Source organism: Bubalus kerabau, chromosome 20 (assembly GCF_029407905.1).
Source record: "Bubalus kerabau isolate K-KA32 ecotype Philippines breed swamp buffalo chromosome 20, PCC_UOA_SB_1v2, whole genome shotgun sequence".
NCBI lineage: Eukaryota > Metazoa > Chordata > Mammalia > Artiodactyla > Bovidae > Bubalus > Bubalus kerabau.
The window spans coordinates 3,998,874-4,023,616 of record NC_073643.1 but is presented as its reverse complement, the minus strand read 5'-3'; the positions used below and the strand labels follow the sequence as shown (position 1 = coordinate 4,023,616).

Here is a 24,743-nt window from a genome sequence, read left to right as displayed (position 1 = left end):
AAATTCTAGCCCACCCTTGTCAAAACCACATAGACCCCCACCTTCACCTCCCCACAAAGAGTTACTCCTACAACCCTGGGCTTAGCAAAAAGACCCTTTCAGCAAAATGTGGGGGAGTTAAAAGGCATGATTTGCCCTTCAAGAGTCTCTCTGCTTTTTACGTTTTCTGTTCTTGGCCGTTCCAACATAGTTAAGTCATCCCAAAGATGTTGAACCAGAATTAAAAAAGTAGAAATCAAAGTTGGTCCCATGCCAACTGGATTGCTCTATAAAAGGTCATGAGATAGAAATCATTCTTTCAATTGTCAATCCTAAAGGAAATTGGTCCTGAATATTCATTGAAAGGACTGATGCTGAAGCTCAAGGTCCAATATTCTGGCCACCTGATGCAAAGAACTGACTCATTTGAAAAGACCCCAATACTGGAAAAGATTGAAGGCAGGAGGAGAAAGGGATAACAGAGGATGAAATGGTTGGATGGCATGTCTGACTCAATGGACGTGAGTTTGAGCAAGCTCCGGGAGTTGGTGATGGACAGGGAAGCCTGGCGTGCTGCAGTCCATGGGGTCGCAAAGACTCAGACACGACTGAGTGACTGAATTGAACTGAATTAACAAGAATTTACTGAGCACCTACTCTGTACATAGAAGGAGCAGAAACTTTATGGGGAAGCCCAAATCAATAGTAGGTCTGATCTGTGACTTTGAGATAGCAGATGCTGACTGGAACAGTTGGGAAAGAACGGATACTGGAGTCAGATTTGTGCTTAGGTCCTGATTCTACTTCTCAATTTGCTATAGGACCTTACCTCCTTGAGCCTCAATTTCCTTGTTTGTAAAGTAAGAATAACCCACCACAGAGAGTTATTAAAAGAATTCATAATAAAACAGTGCATATAAAGGGCCCAGCACTATTAGGGACTCTCTTTTCCTTAAGAAACTTATAATTCTAGTTATAAAAACAAAATGTGGACATGAGAAGCAACTGAAAATCTGGTTGACATACATATGAAACACCAAATAAGGTCTGACTTTAGTTATAGGCACTCGATTGCTACATTTTATTTATCTAAGATACCGTCTTTTTGTAAAATAAACTTCAAAGATGTAAAACATGGAGAAGATATGGTTATTAGAAAAAATGAAATTATACAAATGGTAAGTTGTGAGAAACAACATTCTTATAGATAAGTTCAACAAAATAGAAAGCTATCTGCAAGCTGTAGACTCACAGAGGTCTTTTTGTTTTTCCATTTCTTACTTTTTTCACCTATTTTCTTTTCTAATCTTGGTACAATCCATGTATTTTTGTAAGAGTCCTTAAAACTATCCTAGAACAAGTGGGAAATAGATTTCTAGATGGAGAGATGGTCTAACTTATTGCTCTTGCAATAGCAACCCACAGATTGGTCTCTCAAGTCCCAGAAGGGCTGTGACTTGTACTTTTCCAAATTCTCAGGAAAAGGAAAATATATGTAAATGTATTGCCAAAATCAATTTACACCTAATAAACTTGTTGCTGAAAGGAAGCATAAAGCTTACAGAAATCATTTAGCTCCATCTCTTTTTCCTTTGGTTCATCTGTGTCATTAGCACAGATTACCTGACATTTTATCGCTCCTTCGGACAACCACACATGTTGCCTGTATTCTGTCCAGTCTGTATATTAAATTGAATGCTTCCATGGCCCCATTCAATAATGTTCCATGTTCCCAGGACCTACATTTTATAATAAACCAAAAATACTTCTATTTCGCAGCCCATAGACTATCAGTATCTTCAGGCATTTGGGATAAAGGTCGTTACTAGAAATTAGGGGGCAGGATTTGAATGGGAGACTAGACTTGGAAACTTCTCTCTCCAAGAAAAGAAGGACTGGGGCCCATACAGTGCCTGACTCATGAAAGGTACCCAGTCCGTGTTCGTTGAATGATCAGTGAGCTGGTGAAAGAGAAAAATACTATAAGCAGTGGTTTAGAAGAGAGGTCAGTTTCTAGTACTTCTTTCAGAGAAATATAGTCAAAATTCATCTAACAGCAGTGTAGGACAAGGTTAATTGTAGAGAAATCTGTGAAGTGTGTTTTCATGAATTTCTGCTTTCAAAGAATACTCTCAAATTCTTTGTCAGGCTTGTTACCTGTCTTATATGCTTATCAAGATCTGCCTTCAGGGAAAATCTGCTAAACTTATTTACCCTGAGGGTTTAAGAATGAAGGAGGATTTAAACTTACCCTTGGGCTTCCCTGGTGGCTCAGACGGTAAAGCGTCTGCCTACAATGCGGGAGACCTGGGTTCAATCCCTGGGTCAGGAAGATCTCCTGGAGAAGAAAATGGCAACCCACTCCAGATGGAAAATCCCATCTACGGAGGAGCCCTGATAGGCTACAGTCCATGGGGTTGCAAAAAGTCAGACACAACTGAGTGACTTCACTTTCACCTTTGGCTTCCCAGGTAGTACTAGTGGTGAAGAACCTGCCTGCCAGTGTAGGTGGATGTAATAGACAAGGGTTCTGTCCTTGGATTGGGAAGATCCCCTGGAGGAGGGCATGGCAACCCACTCCAGTATTCTTGCCTGGAGAATCCCATGGACAGAGGAGCCTGGCGGGCTATGGTCTATAGGGTGACAAAGAGTCAGACATGACTGAGCAACTTACCACACACAAATCTGATATTCATAACTTCAGATGATCTCACCATACTTTGGTCTTCCCAAATGAATGAAGTGTTGAATGTGGATTCCCTCCAGAGATGGCTAAGGCAGCAGTCATGAGACAAACGAGGTAATGGATGGATGGATGGTTGGATGGACAGCTGTCTGGGAATTGTAACCCTCTGTGTAGGATTGTAAACCTCTACCCTCTGCTCCTCTACAGGTTAGCAGTCACATAGTCTAGGATATAAATCTCACTGCCCAGAGCTGTGTACTGCACAACCCACATCATGTATGAAACGAGTTACCAGTCCAGATTCGATGCACGATACTGGATGCTTGGGGCTGGTGCACTGGGACGACCCAGAGGGATGGAATGGGGAGGGAGGAGGGAGGAGGGTTCAGGATGGGGAACACATGTATACCTGTGGCGGATTCATTTTGATATTTGGCAAAACTAATACAATTATGTAAAGTTTAAAAATAAAATAAAACATAGTGCATGGTGGCCATGGCATCAACAATCACTGCAAAGTCTCATACCATTCAAGTTACCAGACAAAAGTCTGACTAGCTACAGAGCTGGGGACCAGGGCAGGCATATTCCTGCATAGACCAGGAAGAAAAGACCTTGAACTAAAAATGAAAGCAGATTGGAACTTTGAAAGATAGCAGATGTCTCCAGAAGAAAGAAGGCACGTGGGCCAGAAACAATTGAGGTAGATTGACAGCAGCAGGGCACAGCAAGTCCTCCACGCAGCTGCCGTCCCAGCCTTTGGGGTATTTATAAATCAGATGACAAGGTGTGATGCTTAATCTTACGTGTCAACTTGGTTAGGCTACAATATGCACTTATTTAATCAAACGCTAACCTGGGTGCTGCTGTGAAGGTATTTTTGTAGATGTGGTTAACATCTATATTCTGTTGACTTTAAGTGAAGAAGTTACCCCTCGATAATGTAGGTGGGCTTCATCCAATCAGTTGAAAGCCTTCAGAGCAAAAACTGAGGCTTCCTGGAGAAGAAGAAATTCTGCCTTAAATCTACAGCTTCTAACCTGCCAACCTGCACTGCAGATTTCAGACTCGCCAAATACTGCAATCAGGTAGGCCAATTCCTTAAAATCTCTCTCTCTTTCTGGATTGATTTTGTTTTCTTTTTAAAATTTAGAATCTTGTTAGCAACACGGTAGCATCATTAACAGAAAAAAAAATTATAGTTAACTCAAAACTAGCCTTTTTAAGAAAACAATGTAGTAATCAACCACTACCAGAGAAAATAAGTCTTCTCATTTGATTCTACAGACAAGTCCAGGTGATCCCATATATGTATATCCCAAATACCTATTCATTGATCTATTTATCAACCTATCTAATCGACTAGACATACATCTCTACCCCACCCTTCAGGGGGTGCCTAGAGAGTTCTATGTACTGAGCAGAGCCCCCAACCCAGGCCTGGAGCCTGGGGCCCCCAAGGAGCCACTGCTGAGCACCCCGGCACACTTGTCCCCCCAGCACCAGCCCTCTGGCCTTCTCCCTGCCTCCCCGTTCAACCTGCCTTTGACTTCTTCAGCCTCAAGATAGAGGAAGTCACACACACGCAGAGGCTCAAGGCCCGGGGTGGCCACGGCCTGCAGGAAGAGAAGCAGCAGAGAGAAATGCTACGCCCACCTCCCGAGTGTGGCCAGGTCCTAGCCGTCGCTTGCATAGCTGCCTTTAGAGCTACTGGCCTAGGAAGAACAGAAGTGGTCGCAGGAGAAGAAGCTGGCCTTCAGTGAACGTGGGATGCATTTCCACACATGGTACACACCCATGAGAAATCACGCAGAAGCAATGAAGAGCCTTCGTTCAAGTCGGCGCTGTGGATGCAGCCCTGTGGGGGAGGCCGCAGAGACAGAACCTAGTGTGAGAGGGATTATGGACCACGAGGAGGTGGAGTGGACCCCACTGTGGAAGGAATAGCAGGATGGAGCCAGGCTGCTGTGGCAGACCTGCTTTTGCTTCAGCCCAGCAGGCAGCCATGGGAAATGAGCAGAAACTGACTTGTAGGTGGAGTGCATCTACAGCAAAGAATGTGCTGAGTCAGGAGACTAACCATGGCACCTTGTGCAAAGTCCTTTCCTCCTCACTTGTTCACCCATTGTGTTAAGTACACGGGTGAGGAAAATAATTTCTTTCATGGTAGCTGAAATCTGGAGTTCGATTGGGTTTATTTCAGCAAGGTACTAACCGCTTTCTTTTCTGATTTGAATTAGAAAAGCAGCTGAGAATCACTGGTTTCCTTTGATGCTTGCAAGAGAGAAGCCATTGGAAATGCTTGGGATCCCATGAAGATTGACCCCTTTTCTTGATGCATTCAAGATTAAGATTCAAAGATTGGGGTTTGGAGAATCCTATGACAAATTCTGAAGTCTAGGAGTAGATGTCCCATTTCTTGCCCTCTCTTCCTACTCACTTTCCCATATGGATAAAATGCTAAAACAGCAAGGGTTAGGGTTCCTATCCTGCAGAATCTCAACCACTATCACCAATCCCCAATAGCTCCTGTAGTGAGGAGAAGGCCATGGGAGACGCGTAGATGAGGAAGAGCCCAAGGAGATTAATCACCTTGCTTTTGCATCCTGGTAGGGGATTTTGCTTTGGGTCATTTGGATCTTTTAGGCTTTTGATGAAAAGCAGGTCTAATTATTAAGATTGGAAATAAAGGGAGGAAAAGTGCTGAACTTGCCTTTCATTTTTTCCCAGTTTTATTGATATATAATTGACATATAACTTTGTGTAACTTTCAGGTGTTGATTTGATTCGCTTACATATTGCAAAATGATTACCACCATAGCCTTAGCTAACATCTCTATCAAAAGGGTAATAATTCTTTTTCAGAGGTTGAGTGATATTCAGTGGGCTTTAGAGCAATGAGTGCTTTCATAGTGGTGGGCCTGCAGCTGTAAAAGAGGAGGAACATCTCTATGTGTTGATCTCAGGAGATCTCCAGGGTATACATATTGTTAACTGACAAAGACAAAGTTAAGATTAGTATATAAAATATGGTTGGTTTTATTGGGGGGGAAGATATCTATAAGAATACATGTGTGTATGTGCTTGTATTTCATAAATATGTAAGGAAAAAGTAAACAATAAAATTTTATAGTGTTTACTCCTAAGGAATCAGGGTAGAACAGGGAATCAGGTGGAGGGAATAGACATGAGACGAAAGCATTTCTCTCAATGTACGTTTTCATATTTGATTCCTTTTTGGTGGTAAAATACCCATAGCATAAATTTACCACTTTACCCCTTTTAAAAATGCAGTTCAATGACATTAAGTTCATTCATGGTATTTACAACTGTCATACAAGTTCTAAAACTTGTATTTCCCCACTAGAGAGCCCCATACCTACCGCCTTTCCCTGGAAACCACAAATCTGTTTTCTATCTCTGAATTTGCCTATTCTGGACAGTTCATTTAAATGAACTCCTATACTGTGTGGGCTTTTGGGTTTGGCTTCCTTAATGTTTTCAAGGTTTATCTACCTTGTAGCATGCATCAGTACTTCATTTCTTTTTATGGCTGAGTATCTTGCTGCTATGAATTTCATATATAAGTTTTTGTTTGAACACTTATTTTCCATTTCTTTATTCCTGGGAGTAGAATTTCTGGATCATATAGAAATTCTGTTAAACTTGCTGAGGAACCACAAGCTACTTTCCATAGAGGCTACATCATTTTTCATTCCCACCAGCAAAGTTCTTTTACATCCTGGCCAACACTTGCTAACTTCCTTTAAAAAAAGAAATTATAGCCATCCTATTGAGTTTGAAGAGGTATCTGATTGTTCTGATTTGCATTTCCCTAATGACTATGTTGAGTATCTTTTCATGTACTTGTTGACCATTTATATGCCTGCTTTGGAGAAATGTCTATCTAAATTCTTTTGCACACTTTAAATTTTGTTGTCCTTTTATTGCTGAATTTTAGGAGTTCTTTATATATTCCAGATACTTGACTCTTACCAGATATATGGTTTACAAGTATTTTCTCTCATTTTGTGGGTTTCTTCACTCTTTTGATAGTATTCTTTGGCATACAAAATGTTTTTATCTTAATGAAGTCCAGTATACCTATCTTTTTTTCTTTTGTTACTTGTGCTTTTGATGTCATTTCTAAGAATGCATTGCCAAATCCATGGTAATGAAAGTTACTCCTGAGTTTTGCAGTTTGGGTTTTTCATCCTTAGTTCTTTGATTTTGAATTTATTTTTTATATAATTACGTGAGGATTCAATTTCATTCATTTGCATGTGGTTATCTAGTTCTCAGCACCATTTGTTAAAGAGACTGTTCTTTCCCCTATTGAATGGTTCTATCACCCTTGATGGAAATCAATGGATCATAGATACTTGATTTTATTTATGGACTCTCAGTACTATTCCCTTGATCCCTTATGTATATTTTTATCCTAGGAATAGCTTTGTAATAAGTTTTGAGGTCAGAAAATGCTAGTTCTCCAACTTTGTTCTTTTACAAGGTCTTGTTTGGATATTTGGGGCTCCTTGCAATTCCATATATCTTAGGATCAGCATTTCTATTTCTGCAAGAGAAACTGGGATATTGATAGAGATCACACTGATTCTGTACAGCACTTTGGTGAGTACTGCCATCTTAACAATAGTAAGTCTTCCAATCCATGAATAGCAAATGTCTGTTTACTTAGATCCTCTTAAATTTCTTTTAGTAATGTTATTAAATTTCTTTTAGTAACATTAAAGTAATGTTTAGTAATGTTCTTTATAGTTTTCAGTGTATAATGATTTGTCTCTTTGTTAATTTATTCTTAAGTATTTTATTAGTTTTGATGCTCTATAAATAGAATTTTTAAATTTCATTATTAGATTGTTCATTGCTAGCATACAACTGATTTTTCTGTATTGACCTTGTTTCATGCCAAATTTATTATCTTTAATAATTTTTAAATGAAATTTTTAGGATTTTTCTAAATATAAGATCATGTGAGCTCTGAACAGGGACAGCTAAACCTCTTCCTTTCTTATTTAGATGCCTTGTATATCTTTTTCTTGTCTAATTGTTCTGGCTAGAACTTTCATTTTCATGTTTAATAGAAGTGATAAGAGTGAACATTAATGTCTTGATCTAAATGGGGGACATTTTTCAGCTTTTTATCATTGATTATGTTAGCTGTGGGTTTTTTATATATACCTTTTTTTTATTTTGAGGAAATTCTCTACTATTTCTGAGTTGTTGAGTGTTATCATCATGAAGGGGTTTTCAGTTTCATCAAAAGCTTTTTCTGCTTCAATTAGGATGATTTTGTTTGTGTGTGTTTCCATAATTTGATTAATTAAATTTATTAATGAATTACATTGATTAATTTTCATATGTGGAACCACGCTTGCATTGTGGGATAAATCCAGGTTGGCCATGGTGTACAATCCTTTTAGCATGTTACTGGATTCAGTTTCCATAAGCGTCTTATCCTTCTCCATCAGAGGGCAGACAGACTGAAAACCAAAATCACAGAAAACTAACCAATCTGACCACATGGACCACAGCCTTGTCTGGCTCAATGAAACTATGAGCCATGCTGTGTAGGGCCACCAAGAGGGACAGGTCATGGTGGACATTTCTGACAAAACGTGGTCCACTGCAGAAGGGAATGGCAAACTGCTTCAGTATTCTTGCCTTGAGAACCCACCAACAGTATGAAAAGGCAAAAAGATAGGACACTGAAAGATGAAGTCCCCAGGTCAGTAGGTGTCCAATATGCTACTGGAGATCAGTGGAGAAATTAACTCCAGAAAGAATGAAGAGACGGAGCCAAAGCAAAAACAACACCCAGGTGTGGTTGTGACTGGTGATGGTAGTAAAGTCCAATGCTATAAAGAACAAAATTGCTTCAGTTCAGTTCAGTTCAGTCACTCAGTCGTGTCCGACTCTTTGCAACCCCATGAATCGCAGCACGCCAGGCCTCCCTGTCCATCACAAACTCCCGGAGTTCACTCAAACTCATGTCCATTGAGTCGGTGATGCCATCCAGCTATCTCATCCTCTGTTGTCCCCTTCTTCTCCTGCCCCCAATCCCTCCCAGCATCAGAGTCTTTTCCAATGAGTCAACTCTTCGCATGAGGTGGCCAAAGTACTGGAGTTTCAGCTTTAACATCAGTCCTTCCAAAGAACATCCAGGACTGATCTCCTTTAGAATGGACTGGTTGGATCTCGTGGAATGTTAGGTCCACAAATTAGGGCAAATTGGAAGTGGTCAAATAGGAGATGGCAAGAGTGAACATTGACAATTTAGGAATCAGTGAACTAAAATAGACTGGAATGGGTTAATTTAACTCAGATGACCATTATATCTACCACTGTGGGCAAGAATCCCTTAGAAGAAATGGAGTAGCCATCATAATCAACAAGGGTCCAAAATGCAGTACTTGGATGCAATCTCAAAAACGACAGAATGATCTCTGTTCATTTCCAAGGCAAACCATTCAATATCACAGTGATCCAAGTCTATGCCCTGACCAATAATGCTGAAGAAGGTGAAGTTGAATGGTTCTATGAAGACCTACAAGACCTTCTAGACCTAACACCCCCCAAAAATGTCCTTTTCATTATAGTGGACCAGATGCAAAAGTTGGAAGTCAAGAAATACCTAGAATAACAGGCAAATTTGGCCTTGGAGTACAGAATGAAGCAGGGCAAAGGCTAATAGAGTTTTGCCAAGAAAATGCACTGGTCATAACAAACACCCTCTCCCAACAACACAAGAGAAGACTCTAGACATGGACATCACCAGATGGTCAATACTGAAATCAGATTGATTATATTCTTTGCAGCCAAAGATGGAGAAGCTCTATACAGTCAGCAAAAACAAGGCCAGGAGCTGACTGTGGCTTAGATCATGAACTCCTTATTGCCAAATTCAGACTTAAATTGAAGAAAGTAAGGAAAACCACTTGATAATTCAGTTCAGTTCAGTTCAGTTCAGTTCAATCGCTCAGTCATGTCTGACTCTTTGCAACCCCATGAATCGCAACATGCCAGGCCTCCCTGTCCATCACCAACTCCCGGAGTTCACTCAGACTCATGTCCATCAAGTCAGTGATGCCATCCAGCCTTCTCATCCTCTGTCGTCCCCTTCTCCTCTCGCCCCCAATCCCTCCCAGCATCAGAGTCTTTTCCAATGAGTCAACTCTTCGCATGAGGTGGCCAAAGTATTGGAGTTTCAGCTTTAGCATCATTCCTTCCAAAGAAATCTCAGGGCTGATCTCCTTAAGAATGAACTGATTGGATCTCCTTGCAGTCCAAGGGACTCTCAAGAGTGTTCTCCAACAACACAGTTCAAAAGCATCAATTCTTCGGTGCTCAGCTTTCTTCACAGTCCAAGGTATGACCTAAATCAAACCCCTTATGATTATACAGTAGAAGTGAGAAATAGATTCAGGGGATTAGATATGATAGACAGAGTGCCTGAAGAAGTATGAATGGAGGTTCGTGACATTGTACAGGAAGCAGGGATCAAGACCATCCCCAAGAAAAAGAAGTTCAAAAAGGCAAAAATGGTTGTCTGAGAAGGCCTTACAAATAGCTGAGAAAAGAAGAGAAGTGAAAGGCAAAGGGGAAAAGGAAAGATATACCCATTTGAATACAGAGTTCCAAAGAATAGCAAGGAGAGATAAGAGAGCCTTCCTCAGTGATCAATGCAAAGAAATAGAGGAAAACAACAGAATGGGAAAGACTAGAGATATCTTCAAGAAAATCAGAGATGCCAAGGGTACATTTCATGCAAAGATGGGCTCAATAAAGGACAGAAATGGTAGGGACCTAACAGAAGTAGAATATATTATGAAGAGGTGGCAAGAATACACAGAAGAACTGTACAAAAAAGATCTTCACTACCCAGATAATCACGATGGTGTGATCACTGACCTAGAGCCAGACATCCTGGAGTGTGAAGTCAAGTGGGCCTTAGGAAACATTACTATGAACAAAGCTAGTGGGGGTGATGGAATTCCAGTTGAGATATTTCAAATCCTAGAAGATGGTGCTGTGAAAGTGCTGCACTTAATATGCCAGCAAATTTGGAAAACTCAGCAGTGGCCACAGGACTGGAAAAGGTCAGTTTTCATTCCAGTCCCAAAGAAAGGCAATGCCAAAGAATGCTCAAACTACCGCACAATTGCACTCATCTCACACACTAGCAAAGTGATGCTCAAAATTCTCCAAGCCAGGCTTCAGCAGTATGTGAACAGTGAACTTCCAGATGTTCAAGCTGGATTTAGAAAAGGCAGAGGAACCAGAGATCAAATTGCCAACATCCATTGGATCATCAAAAAAAACAAGAGAGTTCCAGAAAAGCATCTGCTTCTATTTTATGGACTATGCCAAAGCCTTTGACTGTGTGGATCACAATAAACTGTGGAAAATTCTTAAAGAGATAGGAATACCAGACCACCTGATCTGTCTCCTGAGAAATCTATATGCAGGTCAGGAAGCAACAGTTAGAACTGGACATGGAACAACAGACTGGTTCCAAATCGGGAAAGGAGTGCATCAAGGCTGTATATTGTCACCCTGCTTATTTAACTTACATGCAGAATACATCATGAGAAACGCTGGGCTGGATGAAGCACAAGCTGGAATCAAGATTGCTGGGAGAAATATCAATAACCTCAGATATGCAGATGATACCACACTTATGGCAGAAAGCAAAGAAGAACTAAAGAGCCTCTTGATGAAAGTGAAAGAGGAGAGTGAAAAATTTGGCTTAAAAATCAACATTCAGAAAACAAAGATCATGGCATCTTATCTGATCACTTCATGGCAAATAGATGGGGAAATAATAGAAACAGTGAAAGACTTTATATTTTGGGGCTCCGAAATCACTACAGATGGTGACTGCAGCCATGAAATTAAAAGACGTTTGCTCCTTGGAAGAAAAGCTATGACCTACCTAGACAGCATTTTAAAAAGTAGAGACATTACTTTGCCAACAAATGTTCATCTAGTAAAATCTATGGTTCTTTCAGTAGTCATGTATGGATGTGAGAGTTGGACTATAAAGAAAGCTGAGCACTGAACAATCGATGCTTTTGAACTGTGATGTTGAAGAAGACTCTTGAGAGTCCCTTGGACTGCAAGGAGATCCAACCAGTCCATCCCAAAGGACATCAGTCCTGAATATTCATTGGAAGGACTGATGCTAAAGTTGAAACTCCCATACTTCAGCCACAGGATGTGAAGAACTTAGTCGTTTGAAAATACCCTGATGCTGGGAAAGAGTAAAGTTTGGAGGAGAAGGGGATGACAGACAATGAGATGGTTGGATGGCATTACCAACTCAATGGATATGAATCTGAGTAAACTCTAGGAGTTGGTGTTGGACAGGTAGGCCTGGCATGGTGCAGTCCATGGGGTCATAAAGAGTCAGACACTGACTGAGTGACTGAACTGAACTGAACTGGATTCAGTTTGGTAGTATTTTTTGAGCCTTTGCACCTATATTCATAAGGGATATTGGTCAGTTCTTTTTCCGTATGATATCTTTGTCTGGGTTTAGTATCAGGGTAATGTTGGCCTCATAGAATAAGTTAGAATTTTCTCTTCTTCCATTTTTGTTTTTGTTTTTTTTTTTTTTTTTTTTAATTTAAATTTGTTTATTTTAATTGGAGGCTAATTACTTTACAATATTGTATTTGTTTTTCCATAAATCAACATGAATCTGTCACGGGTGTACACGTGTTCCCCATCCTGAACCCCCCTCCCACCTCCCTCCCCATACCATCCCTCTGGGTTACCCCAGTGCACCAGCCCCAAGCATCCTGTATCATGCATCGAACCTGGACTGGCAATTCATTTCATATATGATATTATACATGTTTCAATGCCATTCTCCCAAATCATCCCACCCTCTCCCTCCCCCACAGAGTCCAAAAGACTGTTCTATACATCTGTGTCTCTTTTGCTGTCTCGCATACAGGGTTATCATTACCATCATTCTAGATTCCATATATATGCATTAGTATACTGTATTGGTGTTTTTATTTCTGGCTTACTTCACTCTGTATAATAGGCTCCAGTTTCATCCACCTCATTAGAACTGATTCAAATGTATTCTTTTTAATGGCTGAGTAATACTCCATCGTGTATATGTACCACAGCTTTCTTATCCATTCATCTGGTGATGGACACCTAGGTTGCGTCTATGTCCTGACTATTCTAAACAGTGCTGCGATGAACATTGGGGTACACGTGTCTCTTTCAATTCTGGTTTCCTCAATGTGTATGCCCCATAGTCGGATTGCTGGGTCATAAGGCAGTTCTATTTCCAGTTTTTTAAGGAATCTCCACACTGTTCTCCATAGAGGCTGTACTAGTTTGCATTCCCACCAACAGTGTAAGAGGGTTCCCTTTCCTCCACACCCTCTCCAGCATTTATTGCTTCTAGACTTTTGGATAGCAGCCATTCTGACTGGCGTGAAATGGTACCTCATTGTGGTTTTGATTCGCATTCCTCTGATAATGAGTGATGTTGAGCATCTTTTCATGTGTTTGTTAGCCATCTGTATGTCTTCTTTGGAGAAATGTCTATTTAGTTCTTTGGCCCATTTTTTGATTGGGTCATTTATTTTTCTGGAATTGAGCTGCAGGAGTTGCTTGTATATTTTTGAGATTAGTTGTTTGTCAGTTGCTTCATTTGCTATTATTTTCTCCCATTCTGAAGGCTGTCTTTTCACCTAGCTTATAGTTTCCTTTGTTGTGCAGAAGCTTTTAATTTTAATTAAATTAAAATTTGTTTAATTTAATTTGTTTACTTTGGTTTATTTTATTTTTGCCTTTATTTCCAATATTCTGGGAGGTGGGTCATAGAGGATCCTGCTAAAGACCTATATATCAGATCAGATCAGATCAGTCACTCAGTCGTGTCCAACTCTTTGCAACCCCATTAATTGCAGCATGCCAGGCCTCCCTGTCCATCACCAACTCCCAGAGTTCACTGAGACTCATGTCCATCAAGTCAGTGATGCCATTCAGCCATCTCATCCTCTGTCGTACCCTTCTCCTCTTGCCCCTAATCCCTCCCAACATCAGAGTCTTTTCCAATGAGTCAACTCTTCCCATGAGGTGGCCAAAGTACTGGAGTTTCAGCTTTAGCATCATTCCTTCCAAAGAAATCCCAGGGCTGATCTCCTTCAGAACGGACTGGTTGGATCTCCTTGCAGTCCAAGGGACACTCAAGAGTCTTCTCCAACACCACAGTTCAAAAGCATCATTTCTTTGGTGCTCAGCCTTCTTCACAGTCCAACTCTCACATCCATACATGACCACAGGAAAAACCATAGCCTTGACTAGACGAACCTTTGTTGGCAAAGTAATGTCTCTGCTTTTGAATATGCTATCTAGGTTGGTCATAACTTCCCTTCCAAGGAGTAAGCGTCTTTTAATTTCATGGCTGCAGTCACCATCTGTAGTGATTTTGGAGCCCAGAAAAATAAAGTCTGACACTGTTTCCACTGTTACCCCATCTATTTCCCATGAAGTGATGGGATTGGATACCACTGGTGAAAGAAATCAGAGGACACTAATAGATGGAGAAATATACCATGTTCATGGATCGGAAAAATCAATATAGTAAAAATAAGTATACTACCCAAAGCAATCTATAGAAGCCATGCAATCCCTATCAAGCTACCAACAGTATTTTTCACAGAGCTAGAACAAATAATTTCACAATTTGTATGGAAATACAAAAAACCTCGAATTGCCAAAGCAATCTTGAGAAAGAAGAATGGAACTGGAGGAATCAACCTGCCTGACTTCAGGCTTTATTACAAAGCCACAGTCATCAAGACAGTATGGTACTGGCACAAAGACAGAAATAAAGATAAATGGAACAAAATAGAAAGCCCAGAGATAAATCCACGCACCTATGGACACCTTATCTTTGACAAAGGAGGCAAGAATATACAATGGAGAAAAGACAATCTCTTTAACAAATGGTGCTGGGAAAACTGGTCAACCACTTGTAAAAGACTGAAACTAGAACACTTTCTAACACCATACACAAAAATAAACTCAAAATGGATTAAAGATCTAAACGTAAGACCAGAAACTATAAAACTCCTAGAGGAGAACATAGGCAAAACACTCTCCAACATAAATCTTCTTCCATTTTTTGAAGAGCTTGAGAAGAATTAATGTTTGGTGTAATTCACCAATGAAGTCATCTGATCTTGGAGTTTTGGAAAGTTTTGACTACTGATTCCATCACTTTCTTGCATAGGTATTTCTCCTTGGGTCAGTTTTGGTAGTCTGATGTTTCTAGGAATATGTCCACCTCATCTAAGTAATGTAATTTATTACTGTTTATTACATCAGTGTACATTACTGATGTACACTGTATTATTCTCTTTTAGTTATTTTTTATTTCTGTAAGGTTGGTAGTATTGCCCCCATTTTCATTTCTGATTTTAGTAATTTTGAATCTTCTATCCTTTTTTTATCTTAGTCTGACTAAAGGATTGTTAATTTTGTTAATTTTATCAGTCTTTACAAAGATTCAACTTCTGGTTTCATTAAAAAAATTTTTTTTTAATTGAGATATGGTTGATGTAGAATATTGTAAGTTACAATTATACAGTATAGTGATTCACAATTTGTAAACATTATACTCTATCTGGTTATTATAAAATCTTGACTATATTGTCTGCATTGTAGCTTATTTATTTTGTATATAATATTTTTTACCTCTAAGTCCCCTGCCTTCCCCTTCGCCCTTTCCTCTTTCCACTGATAACCACTAGTTTGTTCTCTATATCTATGAGTCTGTTTCCTTTTTGTTATAGTCACTAGTTTGTTTTATTTTTTAGACTCCAAATATAAATGATATCATATAGTATTTATCTTTTTCTATCTGACTCATTTCACTGACTGATTTCACAAAGTCCATCCATGTTGTTGCAAATAGCAAACTTTCTTTCTTTTTTATGGCTGAATAATATTCCATTGTGCATATATACATTTCCATATCCATTCATCTATTTATAGACACTTAAGTTGTTTCCATATCTTGGCTATTGTAAATAATGCTGCTATGACCATTGCTCTGCATGTATCTTTTTGAATTAGTGTTTTCTTTTTTATCAGATATATACTCAGGAGTGGAACTGCTGGGTCATATGGTAGTTCTATTTTTAGTTTTTTGAGAAATAGCCATACTGTTTTCCACAGCGGCTATGCCAATTTATACTCTCACCATCTGTGTATGCGGGTTCCCTCTTCTCCACATCCTCGCCAACATTTTTTGTTTGTGGTTTTTTTCTTCTGAGAGGTGTGAGGTGACATCTCATTAAGGTTTTTGATTGGCATTTCTCTGATTAATGGCATTAAAAATGCCTAGTCAGGTCTTCTGTCAATTTTTTAATCAGGTTGTTTGTGTTTTTGATGTTGTGTTAGATGAACTGTGTATATATTTTGGATATTAACCCCTTATCAGACATATCATTGGTCAATCTTTTCTTCCATTCAGTAGGTTATCTTTTTGCTTTGTCAATGGCTTACCTTGCTGTGCAAAAGCTTTTTAGTTTAATTAGGTCCCAATCCAAGAATATAGTGTATCTTTCTATCTGTTTGTGTCATTTTCCATTTATTTCATCAGTGTCTTATAGTTTTCTGAGTCTCCATAATATTTGGTAGTGTACTGTTTTGATTCCTTTATCATTACTTTTTCATATATTTTTAAATTATATCCTCAGTGGTTATCTTGGGGATTACAGTTAACATAACAATCTAGTTTGTGTTAATACAAACTTTACTTCAATAGTGTACAAAATTCTACTCCTATACATCACCATCCTTCCCCTTTTTGTTGTTATTATTGCAAATTGCATCTTAGAAAATACATGTGCTCCCATTACACATATTTATAATTATAGTATTATATCTACCCACGCTGGCGCTTCCAGGTTTGCAAACGGGTCTCCTTTCTCAAGGGGCGGCAGCCAGGAGGAGCTGCCCCATCCCTGAGGCCAGGGGCGGCGGCCGGGAGAAGCAACACCACCTCCAAGGAGCGGTGGCTACCTGGGCGCCGGAATGCCTAGAGGAGTTATTCCATGTTCAAGGTCAGGAGGGGCCGTGGTGAGGAGATACCCCTCATCCAAGGTAAGGAGCAGCAGCTACACTTTGCCGGAGCAGCCATGAAGAGATATCCCACGTCCAAGGTAAGAGAAACCCAAGTAAGATGGTAGGTGTTGTGAGAGGGCATCAGAGGGCAGACACACTGAAACCATAATCACAGAAAACTAGCCAATCTGATTGCACGGACCACAGCCTGGTCTAACTCAATGAAACTAAGCCATGCCCTGTGGGGCCACCCAAGACAGATGGGTCATGGTGGAGAGGTCTGACAGAATGTGGTCCACTGGAGAAGGGAATGGCAAACCACTTCAGTATTCTTGCCTTGAGAACCCCATGAACAGTATGAAAAGGCAAAATGATAGGATACTCAAAGAGGAACTCCCCAGGTCAGTAGGTGCCCAATATGCTACTGGAGATCAGTGGAGAAATAACTCCAAAAAGACTGAAGGGATGGAGCCAAAGCAAAAACAATACCCAGTTGTGGATGTGACTGGTGATAAAAGCAATGTCTGATGCTGTAAAGAGCAATATTGCATAGGAACCTGGAATGTCAGGTCCATGAATCAAGGCAAATTGGAAGTGGTCAAACAGGAGATGGCAAGAGTGAACGTCGACATTCTAGGAATCAGCAAACTAAAATGGATTGGAATGGGTGAATTTAACTCAGATGACCATTATATCTACTACTGTGGGCAGGAATCCCTTATAAGAAATGGAGTAGCCATCATGGTTAACAAAAGAGTCTGAAATGCAGTACTTGGATGCAATCTCAAAAATGACAGAATGATCTCTGTTCATTTCCAAGGCAAACCATTCAATATCACAGTAATCCAAATCTATGCCCCAACCAGTAATGCTGAAGAAGCTGAAGTTGAATGGTTCTATGAAGACCTACAAGACCTTTTAGAACTAATGCCCAAAAAAGATGTCCTTTTCATTATAGGGGACTGGAATGCTAAAGTAGGAAGTTGAGAAACACCTGGAGTAACAGGCAAATTTGGCCTTGGAATATGGAATGAAGCAGGGCAAAGGCTAACAGAGTTTAGCCAAGAAAATGCACTGGTCATAGCAAACACCCTCTTCCAACAACACAAGAGAAGACTCTATACATGGACATCACCAGATGGTCAACATCGAATCAGATTGATTATATTCTTTGCAGCCAAAGATGGAGAAGCTCTATACAGTCAACAAAAACAAAACCGGGAGCTGACTGTGGCTCAGATCATGAACTCCTTATTGCCAAATTCAGAACTGAAATTGAAGAAAGTAGGGAAAACCACTAGACCATTCAGGTATGACCTAAATGATCATACCTGAATCAAATCCCTTATGATTATACAGTGGAAGTGAGAAATAGATTTGAGGGACTAGATCTGATAGATAGAGTACATGATGAACTATGGACGGAGGTTTGTGACATTGTACGGGAGACAGGGATCAAGACCATCCCCATGGAAAGAACTGCAAAAAAGCAAAATAGCTGTCTGAGGAGGCCTTACAAATAGCTGTGAAAAGAAGAGAAGCAAAAAGCAAAGGAGAAAAGGAAAGATATAAGAATCTGAATGTAGAGTTCCAAAGAATAGCAAGGAGAGATAAGAAAGCCTTCCTCAGTGATCAATGCAAAGAAATAGAGGAAAACAACAGAATGGGAAAGACTAGAGATCTCTTCAAGAAAATTAGAGATACCACGGGAACATTTCATGCAAAGATGGGCTCGATAAAGGACAGAAATTGTATGGACCTAACGGAAACAGAAGATATTAAGAAGAGGTGGCAAGAATACACAGAAGAACTATACAAAAAAGATCTTCACAACCCAGATAATCACGATGGTGTGATCACTGACCTAGAGCCAGACATCCTGGAGTGTGAAGTCAAGTGGGCCTTAGAAAGCATCACTACGAACAAAGCTAGGGGAGGTGATGGAATTCCAGTTGAGCTATTTCAAATCCTGAAAGATGGTGCTATGAATGTGCTGCACTCAATATGCCAGCAAATTTGGAAAACTCAGCAGTGGCCACAGGACTGGAAAAGGTCAGTTTTCATTCCAATCCCAAAGAAAGGCAATGCCAAAGAATGCTCAAACTACCGCACAATTGCACTCATCTCGCACGCTAGTAGAGTAATGCTCAAAATTCTCCAAGCCAGGCTTCAGCAATACGTGAACTGTGAACTCCCAGATGTTCAAGCTGGTTTTAGAAAAGGCAGAGGAACCAGAGATCAAATTGCCAACATCCGCTGGATCATGGAAAAAGCAAGAGAGTTCCAGAAAAACATCTATTTCTGCTTTATTGACTATGCCAAAGCCTTTGACTGTGTGGATCACAATAAACTGTGGAAAATTCTGAAAGAGATGGGAATACCAGACCACCTGACCTGCCTCTTGAGAAACCTATAAGCAGGTCAGGAAGCAACAGTTAGAACTGGACATGGAACAACAGACTGGTTCCAAATAGGAAAAGGAGTACATCAAGGCTGTATATTGTCACCCTGCTTATTTAACTTATATGCAGAGTACTTCATGAGAAACGCTGGGCTGGAAGAAGCACAAGGCAGAATCAAGATTGCCAGGAGAAATATCAATAACCTCAGATATGCAGATGACACCACCCTTACAGCAGAAAGTGAAGAGGAACTCAAAAGCCTCTTGATGAAAGTGAAAGTGGAGAGTGAAAAAGTTGGCTTAAAGCTCAACATTCAGAAAATGAAGATCATGACATCTGGTCCCATCACTTCATGGGAAATAGATGGGGAAACAGTGGAAACAGTGTCAAACTTTATTTTGGGGGGCTCCAAAATCACTGCAGATGGTGATTGCAGCCATGAAATTAAAAGACGCTTACTCCTTGGAAGGAAAGTTCTGACCAACCTAGACAGCATATTAAAAAGCAAAGACATTACTTTGCCAACAAAGGTTCATCTAGTCAAGGCTATGGTTTTTCCAGTAGTCATATATGGATGTGAGAGTTGGACTGTGAAGAAAGCTGAGCACCGAAGAATTGATACTTTTGAACTGTGGTGTTGGAGAAGACTCTTGAGAGTCCCTTGGACTGCAAGGAGATCCAACCAATCCATTCTAAAGGAGATCAGCCCTGGGATTTCTTTGGAAGGAATGATGCTAAAGCTGAAACTCCAGTACTTTGGCCACCTCATGCGAAGAGTTGACTCATTGGAAAAGACTCTGATGCTGGGAGGGATTTGGGGCAGGAGGAGAAGGGGATGACAGAGGATGAGATGGCTGAATGGCATCACTGACTCGATGGACGTGAGTCTGAGTGAACTCCGGTAGTTGGTGATGGACAGGGAAGCCTGGCGTGCTGCGATTCATGAGGTCGGAAAGAGTCAGACACGACTGAGTGACTGAACTGAACTGACTGATCGTATTATACCTTTAATTTTAAGTCATATATTAAAAAATAGGTGTTACAAGTGAAAACAAAGTAATACTGGCCTTTATATTTACCTATGTAGCTACTTTCTCCAGTGCTTATTTCTTCAAATGGCTTTGCTGCTGCTTCTGCTAAGTTGCTTCAGTAGTGTCTGACTCTATGCGACCCCATAGACGGCTGCCCACCAGGCTCCCCCTTCCCTGGGATTCTCCAGGCAAGAACACTGGAGTGGGTTGCCATTTCCTTCTCTAATGCATGAAAGTGAAAAGTGAAAGGGAATTTACTCAGTCATGTCCAACTCTTAGCGACCCCATGGACTGCAGCCCACCAGGCTCCTCTGTCCATGGGATTTTCCAGGCAAGAGTACTGGAGTGGGGTGCCATCACCTTCTCCAAAATGGCTTTGAGGTACCCTCTAATGACCTTTCATTTCAACCAAAGGACTCTTTAGCATTTCTTATAGGGCATGCCTACTAGCAACGAACTCCCTCATCTTTTGTTTTTCTTGGAATGTCTTAATTTCTCCTTAATTTTTAAAGAGAAATTAAGGGTAGTTTTGCCAAATATAAAATTCTTGGTTGAAAGATTTTTTTCCTTTCAGCACTTTTAGATATGTTGTTCCACTGCCTCTATGGATTCTGTTGAGAAAAAAAAAAAAAAAAACAACTATAAAACTATTAACTTTGTTTATAAACTTTTGTTTATAGTGTTGCTTTCCTCTCACTGCTTTCAAAGTTCTCTATTTATCCTTGTCTTTTAACAATTTGATTATACGTGTCTCAGTGTGGATCTCTTTGTGTTCTTGTGTATCTGGAAATTTGTTGAACTTCTTGGATAGTTGGTTCATGTCTTTTATCAAATTTAGGAAATTTTTGAGCATATTTCTTCAAATATTTTTTCTGCCTCTTTCTCTGCATATATATACGCTCAGTCCCTAAGTCATGCCCAACTCTTTGTGACCCCAAGCATTGTAGCCTGCCAGGTTCTTCTTTCCATGGGATTTTCCAGGCAAGAATGCTGGAGTGGGTTGTCTTTTCCTTCTCTGGGGGATCTTCCTCACCCACAGGTTAAACCCACATCGCTTACACTTGCAGGAGGATTATTTACCACAGAGCCACCAGGGAAGCCTCCTCTCTCTTTGGGACTCTCATGTGTGTGTTGGTAGAGTTGATGGAGTCCTTAAGTAAGTACCTTAAGGTATCTGAAGCTCTGGTTTTGTTCTTGTTGTTATTCATCTCCTTTTTTCTTTCTGCTCCATAGACTTGATGGTTTCATTTGAGCAGTCTTAAACTTTGCTGAATTTTTCTATCTTCTCAAAAAAATCTGTTGTTAAACCTCTCTGATGAATTCTTAATTTCTATTATTGTACTTTTCAACCCCCAAATTTCTATTCAGGTCTTTTTTATAATTTTCATCTCTCTACCAATAGTCTCTATTTGGTGAGATTTCTTTTGCCTGGTTTCCTTGCATTCTTTATCTTTGGTTCCCTTTGAGCATACTTAAGGCAGCCGTTTTAAAGTCTTTGTCTAGTATACTCAATGCCTATATATTTTCTGTTGATTTTTTGTTCATTTGTTTGAATGGGCCATACTTTGTTTCTGTGCATGCCTCACAATTTTGAATTGAAAACTGGCCACTGTGAGTATTATCATGTGCTTACTCTGGAAGTCAAAGTCTCTCCCCTTTCTGGGATTTTTGTTGTTGTTGTTGCTTGCTGTTGGTTACAGATTGTTGTTTGCTCAATGACTTTTCTAAACTAGTTTTGTAAAGAATGTATTCTTTGTCATGGGAAGCTCTGAATTCTCTATTCTTTTAGCTTACTATTCAGCTAATGGTTTGTTTGACAGACATATCCTTAAATACCTGAAGCCAAAAAAAAAAAAAGAAAAAAAGTTGAAAAAGTAAGGGAAAATATTTGAGATTTTTGTAGATAGGCTCTTATTGGGTCACTCCTTCCTTAGTCACTCCATTTTTCAACTCTGCTTTAGCCTTCACCTCCTGCTTGCACTTAGCATAAAGCTCAGCCATGATGAAATCATATGACTTTCTCTGCATTTTTCTGAGCATGTGTCTGCCCTGGGTATACATATGTCTTTCTAGCTTCCCTAGTATATATGGGAACCTTTCAAAAATGTGTTCCCCTCAAAAATCACCCCTCAAATTTTCCTCCTATATTTTTTCTGTATCTATTGTTTTCCAGACTGTTACTTTTGCTTCCGGCAGCAGTGGCTTGTTCTTTGTCTTTCAGTGTTTGGAGAGATGTCTTCCATGTGGCCAATCAGCCCTGGTAGAGTTCCAAGTGAGGCAAAAAACATAATGGTGTGTGTATGGGGAAGAAGGATTCCTTTGCACAAGTTCTCCAGAGAAACTCCAGCCAGGCCAAACAAGCAAGCACAGTTCCTCAGGAACAAGATCTTCTCTTGCTCGCCCTGAGACTGATTTCCATCCTGAGAATGTGTGCTGCTGCCTTTAAGACCACTGCGCTGCCACACTGAGAGAATGAAGGGGCCAAGGTAAGCGAAAATGCCGCCAAAATTTCCTGCCATGCTTCGGTGGTCTTTTCTTGCTTAAGTACTCAAATGTTTTCTATAAACTCCTGGCTACCCCCAGATTTCAGTAAAGTTAATTCTGATAGATTTTTCCCCAGGTTTTTGTGTTCTTGGTGACAAATCCCAAGAGCTTCTTTTCCATAATTTTCACTGATTTCCCATGCCTTTTGAATTATGCGACTATTTCTTATACAGCAGAGTTTTTTATTTTAAGTTAATGAATATTTTTATAATTAGGATCTTATCATCCTAGCATGCTGAAACTTTGGTCCCATCAATAAATATTGCCATCAGACTTTCTCATTCTCTTTCATTTTAGACAAACACAAGAAGAGTACTCATTTGAGAGCCTAGATTAGTCTGTCAGTCAAGGGTTCACACTGGTCAGAACTTTGAAGTACTCAGTCCGCCTCCTGTACATGCCCTCTTTCCCATTCCTCTCCACCTTTGTTCTTTTTTAAAGTTTATTTTACTGAGGTATAGTTGATTTACACTGTTCTGCCAATTTCTGCTAAACAGCAAAGTGATTCCGTTATGCATATATATTATATTAAGCATTCTTTTCTATTGTGGTTTATCACAGGATATTGAATATAGTTCCCTGTGCTATACAGTGGGACCTTGCTGTTTTTCGTTCTATATATAATCGTTTGCATCTGCTAATCCAAACTCCCTCTCTCTCTCTCTCCCCCTTCCTCCCTGGCAGCCACAAGTCTGTTCTCTATGTCTGTGAGTCTGTTTCTGCTTCATAGATAGGTTCATTTGTGCCATATTTTCAATTTCACCTACCAGCGATATTATATGATATTTATCTCTTTCTGACTTACATCACTTAATAGGATCATCTCTAGATCCATTCATCCCCTTTGCTCTTATTCTCAAACCTAAGCTGTTCTCTCACCTTCCCTCCCAACACCCTCCATGATGAAACAATACTTACTAGTTAAAATCTGGTTACTCTTTAAAGAGATGAACAAGTTTCTGTTCCATAATATGCCTTAAGATTCTAATATTACAAGATGCAGTAAAATATGTCAATTTATTCACAAATATGAATGAATGAGGCTTTTCTTTTTTTCTTTCTAGTAATCTGGTTCTGAGGCTTGGAGAAATAAGGGAAATTAAAGGAGGAGGTGAGATGCCTTGGGAGATGGAAAAGGGAAGCAAAGTATGTTGTTGGTTAAGCATCACATGGTAATCTTGTCTAAGTCAGAGCTACATACATGCAGTCTCCAGATGTGCTGACTCAGGATCTGAGTGGGGCCCAGACTCACGTTTACCAGTTCTTCAGAGGATTTTTCCCCCTCATTTTCATTAGAGTATAATTGATTTAAAATGTTGTGTTAGTTTCTGCCAGAGGATTCTGATATATGCTAAATTTTGAGAACTGCTGACCAAACTTACACTTCTTAGGTTTCTCTTGCTTGCATAATAAAAATAAAAATATTCCTTTGCATTAATACAGCACTTTACTAATTAGAAGGTCTATTTTTACAGATGCTGGGCTTGTTTGTGATCACAAAGCCACAGGACCATCTCCCCGTTTTGATAAATAATAAAACTGAGTTTCAGAGAGCTTATCTGACTTTCCACAGTACATATTCAGATATGATTCTCTTCAAAGCATTGTAAAGCAACTATAGTTCAATAAACATTAATTTTAAAAAGTAAAAATTCATTTTGCATTGTTGCAAAGATCATATAAAAAAACACACAATTCTCTTGAATTCGAGTCCATGGATCTTCTCATTTTGCCCATGTGCAAAAACATTAAAAATAAATAAAAGCAAACAGGATGCACCTTTCCAGATGCTCAACTGTGTTATTCTTTTGTTTCTTCCTTGATTCACCCACCATTGAATGAATCCCTTTATATATTCATCAAATATTTGTAACACACTGCAATAAGTAGGCCATGCTGTATATGTATCCAGGGATATCTGAAGTCATACTCAGAGTTGATGACAATTTCTCTGTATTGGTTTGGCTAGAATGATGCACT

General features: G+C 39.8%; 1 long non-coding RNA gene across 1 annotated transcript in view; it reads left to right on the top strand.

Moving 5' to 3' along the window:
* The window catches only part of LOC129635178 (uncharacterized), a 29,142-nt gene extending 4,702 nt beyond the window's left edge, over positions 1 to 24,440 (top strand). The window contains exons 2-7 of the long non-coding RNA XR_008706138.1: positions 2,684 to 2,779; positions 3,613 to 3,753; positions 7,176 to 7,294; positions 22,441 to 22,705; positions 23,828 to 23,874; positions 24,239 to 24,440. This is a non-coding gene — a long non-coding RNA (uncharacterized LOC129635178). The remainder of the gene's footprint in view (positions 1 to 2,683; positions 2,780 to 3,612; positions 3,754 to 7,175; positions 7,295 to 22,440; positions 22,706 to 23,827; positions 23,875 to 24,238) is intronic.
* Positions 24,441 to 24,743: the final 303 nt, after the last annotated feature.